Raw genomic sequence first — 16,402 nt, forward strand, 5'->3', positions numbered from 1 at the left:
GGCCTCACACATAGGTCACATACACATCACATCAGGCCTCAGACGTGGGCCACAATTACATCACAATGGGCCTCCTCACATGGGCCTCGAAACACATCAGTGGGCCTTAAACATGGGCCTCAAAATATGCCACAATGGAACTCATATCTGGGCCTCAAATACATCATAAAGGGGCTCTCATATGGGCTCAACATACATCACATCAAGGTGGGGCCCACACATCAATTAGAGGTCTTTTTAGAGCGTTTTCAAAAATAAATCCCATCGAAAGATCATCTGGACCATACCACAAATAACAGTGAAGATAATGATTTTCATCGTTTAAACTCGCAGGGCCCACCATTTTATTTTTTGTTGAACCTGATCATAAGGTCACAAAGACCTGGATTAAGAGGAAAAATAACTTTCATATTGATCCAAACTTCCGTGACCCTAAAAAGGGTTCAGTGGTGGACGTTGACTCTTCACTGTATTTCTGCGGTGTGGTCCACCTGATCATCAGATCTGCTTCATTTTTCTATCACATGCATTAAGATGAGCCTGCCAAATGGATGGATGGTTTGGATGGAACACATCCATCGTGGGACCCATGAAACTTGCTACTGCCAATACACCATCTATATAACTGGTGTGGGTTAACTGGTCCACCGTTCAGACGATGGACGGTGGGATATATCACGTCCATCGAGATTAGGCCCACCAATCTTGCTGATGGTGATATAGATGGACGACGTTGATGAAACACTCACCATGGTGGACCCTCAGAGATTTTTGTCATGCATATAACAGTTATACAACTAGTGTCCAGTAAGCCAGCCCATCCCCTCCCACTGTCTAGGGATTGGACGGTGTGGATGAAACACATCCAACGTGGTGGGTCCCACCGTCCAAGGTCTGGATGGTGTGGATAGACCCATACATCACGGTCCCACATAGCTTCTGCCTTACAGTAGCATTGCTGGTGTGTGGAAAGCCAGCCAATCCAATTACAGTAGGTGGGTCTCATGTTGTAAGGCCTGTATCCTAAACTGTACTGTTCTATAGGCTTTCGCGGTCCTCCCAGTCGAATTCCGGCGACCCTCGACCGGTATCCACGTTTACGCGTGATCCTAAGCTGAGTCTTATATATCAGAGTTGACTCGATTCGAAACTTGTACCTTAACGACCGCGTAGTCACCACGGTCTAACGCCGCGACTCACGCATCGATCTGATACCTGGGCTAGGAGAAGTGGGGCCGCATTCATTCCGAAGAAATGCCGTGCGTTACGAATTTCGAGAGAATCTCTATGACCCGTCACATTAATCAATCAAGTACACATCATTTCACAAGTCATGTACACCACCCATGCCTCATGCCAGTTCACCCCTCATAAGTCAACTCTCTCTCTCCCCACCCATCCCTCTTTTACCCAAAGTTCAACTAAACCCATACCTTTCCATTCCCTTCCTTATAACACCCATTCCACCCATCCCTTATCATCCCGTCACTCCTCTCTCTCTCCTATTTCAAAACTTATTCTCCCAAGCAACCATGGGAGGTGGACGTCCAAGCTCTCCATGACAAAGAGCTAGGTGTGGCACACCTTCCTACCTCCAATCTCCACCCTCCAAAATCAATCTTAACTGTTGAATCTTGATTCCTTGGAGCTCTAGAACCCGTTGATGGAAGAAGGAAGAAGAGATCTTGAGGTAGGTAATCTTTTTGTTGATTTTGATGATTTGAGGGCCTACATATGGTGGGACCCATCTTGATGTATGTATTATTCAAAGAGGGGCCCATAGTGGCGGGGTCCCTCCACCATCCGATGTCTCTCTCTCTCTTTCTTTTATTCTTGATGATGGTGATGATTGTATGGCCCACTTGAACCATGCCATCCACAAGATGGACCCTACCTTGAAAATTGATTGGTAAGTGTATAGCAACACCAAGTTCTGGTGGGCCGTGCATGAAGGACCCGCCTGATATGGAAAAAGGGTTGGCTAGATACCTCACACCAGTTATATAGCTTTTGTATTGACACCACCAAGCTCAGTGGGTCCAATTGCCTGGATGGTGGGAAAATTACGAATATTAGCTTGGTCCCAAGCTACGGGTCACATGTATGTGGGACCCACCTTGATAAATGTAATGCTCTGAATCGTCCAGGTGTGCTTGACGGTGGACCACTTGAATTCATGTATTTTATTCACACCGTCCAGTCTTTGGATGGTGGAAATCCACCATGATATAAGTGTTGTATCCACACGTGTGGAACCCACATGTGATGTAGGTGCTTTATTCCAGCCGCCCATCATCTGGACGATTGGATACCACTATGATATATCTATTCTATCCACGTTGTCCGTCCAGAATGTTGGATGCTGGATGAAGGAAAACACTAATATCAACTCCATCCCACCAGGTGGGCCCCACGTGTGGACCCACCTGATGACGTATTGAATCCATGTCATCCGTCTATGTGGGACCCGCCTGATAGATGCATTTTATCCACTATCTGTCCATGGACAATGGGTCCCACATCGATGTATATGTTGTATATCCACCACCGTCCAGCAATGGGATGGTGGGCCCCTGACTTGATATATGTATTATATCTACACCGTCCATCAGGGATGGTGGGCTCCACCATGATTTATGTGTTGTATTCACAACATCCAGCTATGTGGATGGTGGGACCCATCTATTAAATGATCAGCAGTGTCCATCACTTTGACGGCGGTGACCCGCTTGATGTATGTATTTTAACCATGCTATCTGTCCATGTGGCCCACCTTTATATTTGTGTTTTATCTATGTTGTCCATAGCTACAGAGACATCAACAAGTGATGTGGGCCACTGTGATGTATTTATTTCATCCACACTGTTCACATGTCTGGACGCTGCTAGACAATGTTTGGACGGTGTTGTCCAATGTTTGGGCATGCTGGGCAATGTTTGGGTCGTGCTGATTTACTTGGTAAAGTTTGGATGGTGCTGATTTACTTAGGCAATATTTAGATGGTGCTGATTTGCATAGGCAATGTTTAGATAGTGTTGATCATCATTAGGGGGCCAGGTGCCCCATGGAATGATAATGTACAGCGGCACACATGTTACACCTACAACTATTAAAACAATTTTTAATGTGGTCCAAACCCACTTGAGGACCATTGGTGCAGCCCATCTAGGAGGCCCATCATGATGTATATTTGAGGCCCATGGGCAAGGCCTAATGTGATGTATTCGAGGCCCATGGGTGAGGCCTAATGTGATGTATTTAAGGCTCATGGGCAAGGCCCATTGTGATGTATTCAAGGCCTATGGGCAAGACCCATTGAGATGTATTTTTGGCCCATGACGCGTGGCCCTTTTGATGTAATTGAGGCCCAGATACATAGCCCATTTGATGCATATGAGACCCGTGTGTAGGGCCCACGTGTTATGTATATTAGGCCCATGGGTTGTAGCCCGTGCGATGTATCTGAGGCCCATGTGCAGGGCTCACCTGTTGTGTATGTAGCCCTTGTATGAGGCCCATTGTGATGTATATTAGGCCTTTGTGTGAGGCCATGGGCCCACCTTATGTTTAGCTCTATGTGGGCCACTGCTTGAGAGTGATGTTGGTTGAATGTCCACGTTGATGGGCAATGATGGTTGGATGTCCACATTGTGACCTTCCCTCATGTCGATTGTTCAGGCCAATTCCGATTGTCGAGACTGATTGTTGAGGCTGATTCCGATTTCGATTGTTAAGGCCAATTATCGAGCCAATTCTGATTGTTGAGGCCGATTGTTGGTGGCCGATTTTAATTCTAATTATCGAAGATGATTCCAATTATCGAGGCTAATTATTAGGGCCAATTTCGATTGTCAAGGCCTATTATTGAGGCCGATTCTGATTGTTAAGGCCGATTGTTGAGGCTGATTCCGATTCCAATTGTTAAGGTCGATTCTGATTGTCGAGGCCGATTGTTGATGGCCGATTTCAATTTCGATTGTCGAGGCTGATTATCGAGGTTGATTTCGATTGTCAAGGCCGATTGTTAAGGCCGATCCCAATTTTGATTGTTGAGGCCGATTTCGATTTCAATTGTCGAGGCCGATTCTGATTGTTGAGACCGATTATTGAGGCCAATTCCGATTCCGATTGTCGAGGCCGATTGTCGAGGCCGATTCTAATTCCGATTGTCGAGGCCGATTGTTGAGGCCGATTTCAATTGTTGAGGTCGATTGTATAGGCCAATTATCGAGGTCAATTATCGAGGATGATTCCGATTGTTGAGGCCAATTGTCGAGGCCTAATGTGATGTATATGCGGCCCGTATTTGAGGCCCGTTATGATGTGTATTCAGCTCGTGATTAAGGTCCATTGTGATTTATATAAGGCCCATTGTGATGCATTAGAGGCTTATGTGATGTATGTGAGGCCTATGTGATAAGGCCCAATGTGGTACATTTGAGGGCCAGGCGATAGAGTCCGTTGTGATGTATATTAGGCCCATGCGAGAGGCCCATCGTGATGTGTATTAAGTTCTTGAGTGAGACCCATAGTGTTGTATATTTGGCCCTTGTGTAAGGCCATGGGTCCACTATATGTTAAGCTCTATGTGGGTCATTCCTTAGGGGCAATGTTGGTTAAATGTCCACACTGTCGAGGTCGATTGTCGATGCCGGTTATTGATATCATTATGAGTATGTGACAGCATAGCATCATGATACATGCCCATACGCATCATTTGCATATTTGTTATGAGATATGGTTGACCATTACATATGTCATTGGGAAGGTTATTATGAGACTCCCTGATAGGCGGAGGTTATCTCACATGAGCGCACGGTATGCGCAAGATTGATGCATGACTGGATTGTATGACTCATACATCTAGCATTGTGTGTTGTGATTACTATACGCCTTAGCGACATCAGGGCCGTAGCCTCCACTGGCATATCGTGGATGGCCAGATGGGACATAGAAAATCTGTTATTAGCATCGAGCTGCCATAGATGGCCCTAGGTGAAAATTCCTAAACCCTCTTGGTACTAGAAGATGCCCTAACATTGAGACTGAGTTGATATATATGAGCTCATGAGGGCCGTATTCCAGTAGGCCGCATCTCCCACTGTGTTGTGGTCGATTGGGAGGGGGTGTCGTCATGTCCCAAACTCAGAAACCAGACTCAAAAAATTTTCGATCGTCGAATCCATTGCCAAAAACCTCCGTAGTACCCCATTCTCGATTCCTAGCATCCATATGCCAGATTTTGATTCTGGGATCCTACAAGGAGGATTTTCCAATGTACATTTAACTCGTAATAAGCATAATAACAAGTTTACCCAAATCACAAAGGCAACATCATCATCACATATCCATTGATATAAACATTTGAATACAGTGCTAAAAGAGAAATACATATGACAAAAGAAAAGCTCCAGAGGTCTGCTGCATGCTCCAAGCTCAACGCTGCTGCAGCCTAACGCCACCTACACGCATCTATCATGCATAAGCTTATAGAAAGCTTAGTAGGTGGTGAAAGTTTGTGCACAAGGTAAGTGCCAAGTAAGCAATATCAGAGTAATCAGAGTAAGCGAAAATACTGATAAGCCCATAAATCATACAATATCAGAAATACTGGCAAGATCATAAATCTTATGATATCAGAGTAATGCGAAAACATGCTGTTAGGCCCATAAATACTATTAGCCTTATCCAGGCAATGCGATGCAAAAATATAATAAAAATAATATCATATACTAATGAAGCAATGTAGATCAGCCATGGAATGCGGGGACAGTAAGCCAAATATCATATGCTGATGATGCAATGTAATATACGGTGCGAATGAAATGACCAAGCTGGAGTAAAGTCGGGATGATAGTACGTAGTATCAAAAGCTATGGGGTCCATCACAAAGGACTTCTATCCAAACCAGTCCCTTACCTAAATTTGGATAGCCAGACTCAATGTAATAGACTCCTGATCTCAGATTTGTCGCGTGTCCAACCGAAATCCTTTCCATTACGAAGGTACATAACAATTAGTTGCGCACCACCAACCTGAGTAGATAGTGAATGAATGAATAAATGAACATGCAACTCCTACTCAATAAGTCCATATATCGATATGGTTCTCTCTATGATCATCACCGGGGTCTAGTACACTCTACATGCAAATCGCCGCCTACTGACACGCGACCATGCAAGTGGAAGAGACCTCACTATTCGCTTGGTCAGTAGTTAGCCAATATCTACCTGCCACTGAACGTCGACTCACATCTCCTAGCACGAGCATCGCCTCGGTGGGCGAGACGCGGTATCGACGCTATCACAAGGGTATAAGTCTCGGGTTGAGTCGACTCAGATATATGAGACACGACTCAGGATCGCGCACAAATACCGATAAGAGATCGCTGATCGCCGAAATTCGATCAGGAGGACCGCGGAAGCCTACAGAATAGTACAGGATAGGACACAGGTCTTACAGGTGTGGCCTTACCCACCTAAGGGAGTAGGCATAGCTAGGTTGAGTTTGACCAGCTCGTGAATGGGTCCGCTATCGACGTGCCGGGTAGATATTGGCTACTACTGGCCAGATGGATAGTGAGGTCTCTTCTACTTACCTAGTTGTGCGCTTGATGGGGCGACAATTTGGTGTAGAATGTACGAGACCCCGGTGATGATCCTAGAGATGAAAAGTACTGATATGTGGACTTATTGGGTAGGAGTTACATACTCATTCATTCATTCATTCACTATCCACTCGGGCTGGTGGTGTGCAACTATTTGTTACATGTACCTTCGCAATGGCCTAGATTTCTGTTGGGGCACGTGACTAACCTGAGATCAGGAGTTTTTCATATTGAGTCTGGCTATCCAAATTTAGGTATGGGATTGGTTTGGATAGAAGTCCCTTGGGATGGACCCCATAGCATATGATACTACGTACTATCATCCCGGCTTCACACTCTAGCATGGTCATTCCATTTGCACCGCATATTGCATTACATTCATGGCATATGACATTTTGGGTTACTGTATTTTTACATTTATATGGTCTAGATACAGCTGACAGTATTTGTGCACTCATTAGGAATTGTATATTACATTACATCCTCGACATCTGATATTTGGCTCTTTATGACTCATTTAGATAGTTGATCTGTATTACGTATTCAGACATTGATTGACTCATTTGGATAGCTGATTAGTATTTTCGTTTACTCTGATATCGTATGATTCATGATCTTACCAGTATTTTCGATATAGTACGATTATGGCATTGTATTGAGTACTTGGCACTTACCGTGTGTACACAGTTACACCACTCTCTAAGCTTTCTATAAGCTTATGCACAATAGATGCATGTAGGAAATGTTAGGTTGCAATCAGCGTGGAGCTTGGAGCATGTAGCTGACTTTTGAAGCTTTGATTTTGACATATATTTTTCCCTTTCAACATTATATTCAAATGTTCACATTAGTGGATATGTGATGATGATGTTGCCTTTGTGATTTGGGTATACTTGTGATTATGCTTCTTATGAGACAAATTGATGTTGAAAATCCTCCTTGTAGGATCCTAGGATCGAAACTGGTGTATGCGCACTGGGAGCCGATAATGGGGTACTACGGAGGCTGTGGTACCGGATTCGATGATTAGGAATTTCGTGAGCCCGGTTTCCTATTTTGGGGCATGACACACGTGGACCCATCACATATACATATACATATATATATATATATATATACATATATACATACTGTTTATTATTATTATTATTATTATTATTTTGGGAGATGCTAATCGTCCAGCCTATCTGGACGTCCGTCTGATGGACGGTCTGGATGGAGCATAGGTACTGGTGGGGTCCATGTCAGCGTGGTCCGCCCTATTTAGATCGAACTGATATTTGTATTCTCCCTGCATCTAGGCCCGTTCACTGGACGGTCAGTCTAGGCCACCAGACGGATGGGTGAAACACTTAGATCATGACGGTGTTCCATGTGTGTGTGCCACATGTGCAATGCATGGATGGTACGGATCTAATCCATTCATCAAGATGGGCCGTAATAGGAAATATAGAGAGAGAGATGGGCGTAGTGGAGGGACCCCGCCACTATGGGCCCCTCTTTGATACAACACAAACGTCAAGATGGGTCCCATCACAAGTGGGCCTTACATAAAAAATCAAGATCTTACACTATGATCACCCACCGATTGCTAATCTTCTTGGTCCCTTGGCTTCCTTAGCTCCTTGGCTTCCTAGGGATTGAAGGGTGAAGATTGGGGTAGGAAAGTGGGCCACACTTGGGTTGCTTGGGAAGATTGGACGTTGCTCTCTTGGAAGCTTGAGAGTGAAGAGAGATAATGAGAGAGAGAGAAGTGATGGATAAAAAGAGATGGGATGGGTGTAAGGAAGGGATGGGTTGGGTTGAATTTTGGGTGAGAGAGGGATGGGTGGAGAGAGAGAGAGAGAGAGTTGACTTTAGGTAAGGGTGGTGTAAGAGGGGGATGGTTGCTTGTGCTTGTACTTAACTTGATTTGATTGATTGATTGATTGATGGGATAGGTTGAAGAGATTCTCCCAGAATTCGCACGCACAGCGTTTTCCTCAAAATGAACACGAGTCCACATCTTCTGGCCTGGATATCATATCGGTGCACGAGGCGTGGCATTGGAACCTCAACGATGATGCGGTCTCTAAGATACAAGTTTCGAGTCGAGCTGATATAGATCTTTGGGATGCGACTTAGGGTCACGTGCAAACACCGATTACATGTCGAGGGTTGTTGACACTCGACCGGGAAGACCGTAGAAGCCTACGAAATGGTACAGACCATGATATAGGCCTTACAGAGGGTTTTCTAATGTACATTTATCTTGTAAGAAGCATAACCACACGTTTACCCAAATCACAAAGGCAACATCATCATTACATATCTACTAATATAAACAATTGAATATAATGCTGAAAGGGAAATACATATATTAAAAATCAAAGCTCCAGAAGATAGCTGCATGCTCCAAGCTCAACACTGCTGCGACCTAATGTCACCTGCACGCATCTATTGTGCATAAGCTTATAGAAAGCTTAGAGGGTGGTGTAAGTGTGTGCGTAAGATAAGTGTCAAGTATGTAATATTAGAGCAATGCGGAAACATGTTGGTAAGTCTGTAAATACCATCAGCTTTAACCAAACTATGTGATGTAAAAACATAGTAAACCAAATGCTATGTGCTGATGATACAATGCAATATGTGGTGCAAATGAAATGACTGAGCTAGAGTGTGAAGTTGGGATGATAGTACGTGGTATCACAGGTTACGGGGTCCATCACAAGGGACTTCTATCCAAACCAGTCCCATACATAAATTTGGATAGCTAGACTTAATGAGGTAAACTCCTGATCGTAGGTTGGTCCTGTGCCCCAACCGAAATCCTGGCCATTGTGAAGGTACACATAACAATTAGTTGTGCACCACCAGCCTGAGTGGATAGTGAATGAATGACTGAATGAGTAAAATGCTGAGTATGCAACTCCTACTCAATAAGTCCAATATTAGTACTGTAAATCTCTGAGATCATCACCAAGGTCTATTACACTCTACGCCAGCTTGCCGTCCCTATTCAAGCACACAACTAGGTAAGTGGAAGAGACCTCGCTATCTGCCTGCCAATATCAGGTCTGGCTCGTCGATATCAGACCCATTCCTCAAGCTAGTCAAACTCAACCTAGATATTGCCCCCTCACTCAGGCAGGTAAGGTCATACCCCTTTCCAAACGACCATAACACAGTGGGAGACACAGCCTACTGGTGTATGGCCCTCATGCGCTCATGTATATCCACTCGGTCTAGATGTTGGAGTATCTCCTGGCCATGGAGGTTTATGAATTTTCACCCAAGGACATCTATGGCACATGTATGCTAGAACCAAATATTTTCGGTGTCCCATCTAGCCATCTATAACATGCCTGTGGAGGCCACGACCCTGATGTTTCTACTGGCGTATGGTGGTTATATCAGAAAATGCGAGATGCATGAGTCACATAATCCAATCATGCATCAATCGTATGCATACCGTGCACTCATGTGGGACAACTTCGCCTATCAGGGAGTCCCATAAACAACCTACCCTATGGCATATGCAATGGTTAATCATATCTCATAACAAACATGCAGATGATGCGTATGAGCATGTATCATGATGTTATGCTGTCATATACTCATAATCAGTATCGATAATTGGCCTCAAAAATCTACATCGATGATTAGCATCGGTCTCAATAATTGGCACCAATAATTAGCATAGATAATTAGCCTCGATAATCGACACCGATAATTAGCATCGACATCAATAATTGACCCCGATAGTCGACCTAATAAAGGGGTCTAAGGGAAGGTCACAATGTGAACATTTAACCATCATTGCCCAACAATGTGGACATTTAACCAACATTGATCCCAAGGAGTGGCCCACACAGAGCTAAACGTATAGTGGGGCCCATGGCCTCACACAAGGCCTCACACACAACATAATGGGCCTCACATAAGGGCTTAATATATATCACAATGGGCCTCATCATATGGGCCTCTCATACATCATATCGGGCCTCATTAAAGGTCACGAACACATCATAATGGGAGTCCTCATGTGGGCCATATATACATCACATTGGGCCTTACTCATGGGCCTCAAATACATCATATCAGGCCTCATACTTGGGCCCCAATTACATTATAGTGGGCCTCGCCAAATGGGTCACAAATATATCACTTGGGCCAGACATATGGGCCTCTCATACATCACATCGAGCCTTATTAAAGGCCATAAATATGTCATAATGAGTCTTATTACATGAGCCTAATACATGTCACAATGGGCCGTATAACATGGGCCTAATACACATCACAATGGCCACATACAATCTCAATGGGCCAAATTCATCACAATGGGACTCATGTCGGGGCCCCAAATACATCATAATGGGCCTCATTACATCACGTCGAGCCTCATCAAATGGGCCGCAATTGCATCAAGGTGGGCCTTAACGAATGGGCCACAAATACGTCGCATTGGGCCTCCCGAGTGGGCCACAAATACACCAAGGTGGGCCTCATGGATGGGCCACAAATACATCAAGGTGGGCCTCATTACATGGGCCGCACCATTGGGCCTCATATACATCAAGATGGGCCGCAACAATGGGCCACACCATCTACACCATTCATCTATCTTAGAGATCTTTTTAGAGCATTACCTGAAAAATGAATCACATCGAAAGATCATCTAGACCATTCCACAAATACAGTGGAGATAATGATTTCCACCGTTTAAAATCACAGGGCCCACCATAACGTTTATTTTCCATCCCGTCTATTCATAAGGTCACAAGGACCCGAATTAAGAGGAAATACAAATTTCATATGGATCCAAAACTTTTGTGATCCCTAAAGAATTTCAATTCAATCCTCCACTGATTTTTGCAGTGTGGTCCACTTGATAGACAGATCTATCTCATTTATCGTCTCCAACCTAAAAGCGAGCTCGCAGAGAGGATGGACGGTTAGGATATAACACATACCTCAGGATTGGACCCATAGGACTTGCTGATGGAATACAGATGGACGACTAGATTAAACAGATACATTAGAGGTGGGTTCCACCATGCCAGCTACTGGATGGTTAGGATATACCACCAGATACATCAAATGGGGTGGGATCCAGATGGATGGGCAGCACAGATGATACACGTGCATCAAAAAGGATCTCACCATCTAAATGGATGGTGAGGATAGAATGCATGTATCATGGTGGGTATCCACCATCCAGATAACTGGACGGTGAGGATATAAAATATATACATCACGGTGGGGTCCCACCGTCCCTACTGGATGGTGTTGGACTCCACACGTGTGGGTCCCACCGTCCAGCCAGGTGAACAATGTAGATACAACACACACTACATGATCAGATCCACCTAACTTGCTGACGTTATTACATCAATTAACTTGTTGTTGTAAGGTGGATGGACGACGTGGATGAAATCCATACCTCAGGTGGGTCACGTCCAGATGGACGGACGATGTGGATAAAATACTTACATCATGTGGGACCCACATGACTTGGATAGTTTGGATAGCCATATCATCACGCAGGCCCCACCATCCAATGGCACAATGCCAATATCAAGTGGGACCCACCGTCCTTTCTACTGGATGGTGGAGTCTCCACGCACTTGCCAAGGTGGGTCCACACATGTGGCCCACCAGTGTGATATTTGTATTTTCTCTTCGTCCAGAACCTGTTAGACGTCTTAGTGACAAACGACCTGGATGGAACACCTACGGCGAGCCGGCTGGACCTGGACGGCTGGGATCACATACATCACGATGGTCGGGAGAGAGAGAGAGAGAGAGAGAGAGAGAGAGAGAGAGAGAGAGAGAGAGAGACGGTGTAGTTGAGGGACCTTGCCACTATGGGCGTCTCTTAGATCACAACACATACATCAAGGTGGGTCCCATCATAAGTGTGCTCTAAATCAAAATCACTGTCTTGAGCTATAAACACCGACCGATTTCGCTTCTTCTTGGCTCCATGAACTCCTTAGCTCTTAGGCTTTCCCTTTGATAGTGGAAGATGAAGATTGAAGGGTGGAGATGGAAGATCTTGGGGTAGGAAGGTGGGCCACACTCTAAGCTCTCTCATGAGAAGCTTGGACGTTGGCTCTCTCTCTCTTAGTGCTTGGGAGAATGGGTGGAGAATGAGAGAGAGAGGGGATGTAAGGAGAGAGGGATGGGTTGTTGTAAGGAAGGTTGACTTAAGAGATGTAAGAGAGAGGGGTGCCATGCTTTGTTGGTAAGAAAGGCATGGGGGATGTACTTGATTGATTGATCGGATATTTTTAACATTTGATAGAGATTCTCTTGCGCGGTGTTTTCCTCAAAATAAACGCAGGTCCACAACTCCTGGCCTGGGTGTCGCATCGGCGCGCGAGACACAACTTTGGAACCCCAGCGACGGCGCGGTCGCAAGGGTACAAGTCTTAGATCGAGTTGACTCAGACCTATGGAATATGACTTAGGATCGTGCACAAACATCGATTATGGGTCGCGGGTTGTCGGAATTCGATTAGGAGGACTGCGGAAGCCTACAAAATGGTACGGTCTACGATACGGGCCTTACACAAAATATATAAGTTGCCAAAATATTGGGAGAATGGTCCCATGAAATCATTGCCCTAATAATCAAATGCTTCAATGATCAAAATGGGGTTCAAGGGCACCATGTTTCGATGGGACAATGCTCCTAATTTCTGGCAATGCTCATAAGCTTTGTAAAACTTATGAGTATCCTTGAACATAATGGGTCAGTAAAACCCACACTGCAGAATTTTCGCAGTGGTATTTTTAGCAGAAAAGTGACCACCACAGGCCTGAGAATGACAAAAAGAGATGACACTTTGGTGTTCATTGTCTGGCACACATCTCCTTAAGATTTGGTCTGGGCAATATTTAAACAGATATGGATCATCTCAGAAGAATTTGCGTACCTTAGTAAAGAACTTTTTCTTACCTTGCATAGTCCAATGTGTCGGCGTGAAACCTTTAACAAGATAATTAACAATATATGCAAACCAAGGTGAATGGGAGACTTTAAATAGTTGTTCGTCAGGGAACATGTCATTTATATATGTTGTCTCAAGGGAATTAGAGAGATCAAGGCTGGAAAGATGGTCAACCACTACGTTCTCTACTCCCTTTTTATCTTTTATTTCTAAATTGAAATCTTACAGTAGGAGGATCCATCTTATCAGGCGGGGCTTAGCATCATTCTTAGAAAGAAGATAATTGAGTGCTGCATAATATGTGTAAATGATGATCTTGGATCCGATCAAGTAGGACCTAAATTTTTTTAAAGCGAACACTATAGTTAAGAGTTCCTTTTTTGCAGTAGAGTAGTTCACTTAGGCAGGATTTAGAGTTTTACTTGCGTAATGAATAATGTAGGGCCTCTTTTCTTTTCTTTGGCCTAAAACTGCCCTAAGAGCATAATCAGATGCATCGCACACAAGTTCAAAAGAAAGGCTCCAGTCAGGTGGCTGCATGATAGGAGCAGTGGTTAACATGCCCTTAAGCTTAGTAAAAGCTTCTTGGCATTACTCAGTCCACTTGTATGGGATATCCTTTTGAAGTAGATTGCATAAAGGATAAGAGAGGTGACTAAAGTCCTTTATAAATCTTTTATAAAATCCAGCGTGTCCTAAAAAGGATCGCTCGTCTCGTATGTTCTTATGTGGAGGTAAGTTAGAGATAAGACCAATCTTGGCCTTATCTACCTCAATTCCCTTGGACGAGATGATATGTCCAAGAACAATCCCTTTAAAAACCATGAAATGACACTTCTCCTAATTTAGTACCAAATTCTTTTCCTCACATTGCTTCAGCACACATTTAAGATTCTCCAAACGCTGAAGGATGGACCAAAGATAGAGAAGTCATCTATAAAGACCTCTAAATATTTCCCCACCATATCAGAAAAATACTCAACGCACATCGCTGAAAGGTGGCGAGGGCATTACACAACCCAAATGGCATCCTTCAGTAAGCAAAGGTGCTAAAAGGACATGTGAATGTAGTATTTTCTTGGTCTTCAAGGGCTATCTCGATTTAATTATACCCCGAAAATCCATCAAGGAAACAGTAATAGGAATGACTAGCTAGCCTTTCTAAAATTTGATCGATGAAGGGCAAAGCAAAGTGATCTATCCTCATGACAGTATTTAATTTCCTGTATTCAATACACATTCTCCAACCAGTAGTAACTCTAGTCGGCACAAGTTCATTTTTGGCATTGGCTACGATGGTGATTTTGGACTTCTTAGGAACCACCTGAGTTGGACTCATACATTGACTATCAGATTTTGGGTATATGATACCCACATCTAATAGCTTAAGAACCTCAGCCTTAACCGCTTTCTTCATGTTTGAATTTAATCTACAATGTGATTTAAGCATACTCTCCTATTCTTGGTAAAGGTGGGAAGAAATCACCACTGGGTATGTCTCATCTTGACCTAAATAGACATATTTCAAATTAGAGGGCAAAGTTTTAGGTTGAGCTCGATGCCTTAAGGTTAGACGGTAGAGGTGCTATATCAGTTTGGAGAATTTCTTCAAATTGTGGCCTCCATCAGTTGACTTCAAGTACCTGTATGGTATTAAGCATGACACCCGTCTCCCTAATCATATCATCATCTAAGTCATGGGAGTGGGCCAGGCACGTCTCTAGAGGGTTAGAGGACAAGTTCATTAGAGTTCTATCCTCCACAAAAGAATTAATCAAGTTAACATCGTGGGCATCATCATTATCTTCTACCTGTTTGCCCATATTGAAAAAGATATTCAACTCCAACATCATATTTCGAAAAGACAAACTCATGACTCCATTCTTGCAATTAATGATCGCATTTGATGTGACAAGGAATGGGTGACTAAGAATGACAGGAAGTTTAGTGCTCATGTCCATGATGGGTTGAATATCCAGGACGATAAAATCTACTGGGTGTAGAATTTTTCAACCTGGACCAACACATCCTTAATTATCCCTCTCGGTACATGAATTGAGCGATTGACAAGTTATAATGTAGTTCGGGTGAGTTTTAATTCACCTAGACCCAGTTGTTCATAGACCGAGTATGGGATCAAATTTACACTCACTCTTAAATCAAGAAGTGCGTGCTCAATGCAGTAATTCCCATTTACACAAGCAATGGTTGGGCTACCGGGATCTTTGTATTTTTATAGCATATCTTGATTTAGGATGACACTCACTTTTTCTATTAGAAAATTTTTCTTTTTGATACTTTGCCGCCTCTTAGTAGTGCACAAGTCTTTCAAAAATTTGGCATATGAAGGTATTTGTTTAAGTACATCCAGTAAAGGAATATTGACCTTCAATTGTTTCAACACCTCTAGAGTATTCTGAGAGTTAGAGAGAGATTTTGGTGCAATCAACCATTGGGGGAATGGTGCAATCGGCTTACTTTGGAGTTCCGGTTCTAACTCTTGTGGAGTGTTGCTAGGTCTATCAGTTTTATCTACTTCTGGGTCCTTAGACTTCTCAGCCCTAACCAGAATAGATTTGTCAATTATCTTCCCATTCCTAAAAGTGGTGATGGACTTAGTTTGCTCCATTTGATTTGAAGAGCTTGGATCACTTATTTTATATTGTGGTTTAGGATTGGGGAAAGGTTGGGCCGAAAGAATCCCTTTTTCCCCAATTGAATTTTTTGTCTCACGCCCTTGTATGGCCTCTGAAAGGTCTTAAAGGGTTTACAATATGCTCTGATTGATAAGCTCTTAGTTTTGAATAAGTTTCCAGACTGGATCCTATTGAGGTTTCCCTTGATTCAAGAATTGGT

This window comes from Magnolia sinica, chromosome 7, assembly GCF_029962835.1.
Source record: "Magnolia sinica isolate HGM2019 chromosome 7, MsV1, whole genome shotgun sequence".
Taxonomy (NCBI): Eukaryota; Viridiplantae; Streptophyta; class Magnoliopsida; order Magnoliales; family Magnoliaceae; genus Magnolia; species Magnolia sinica.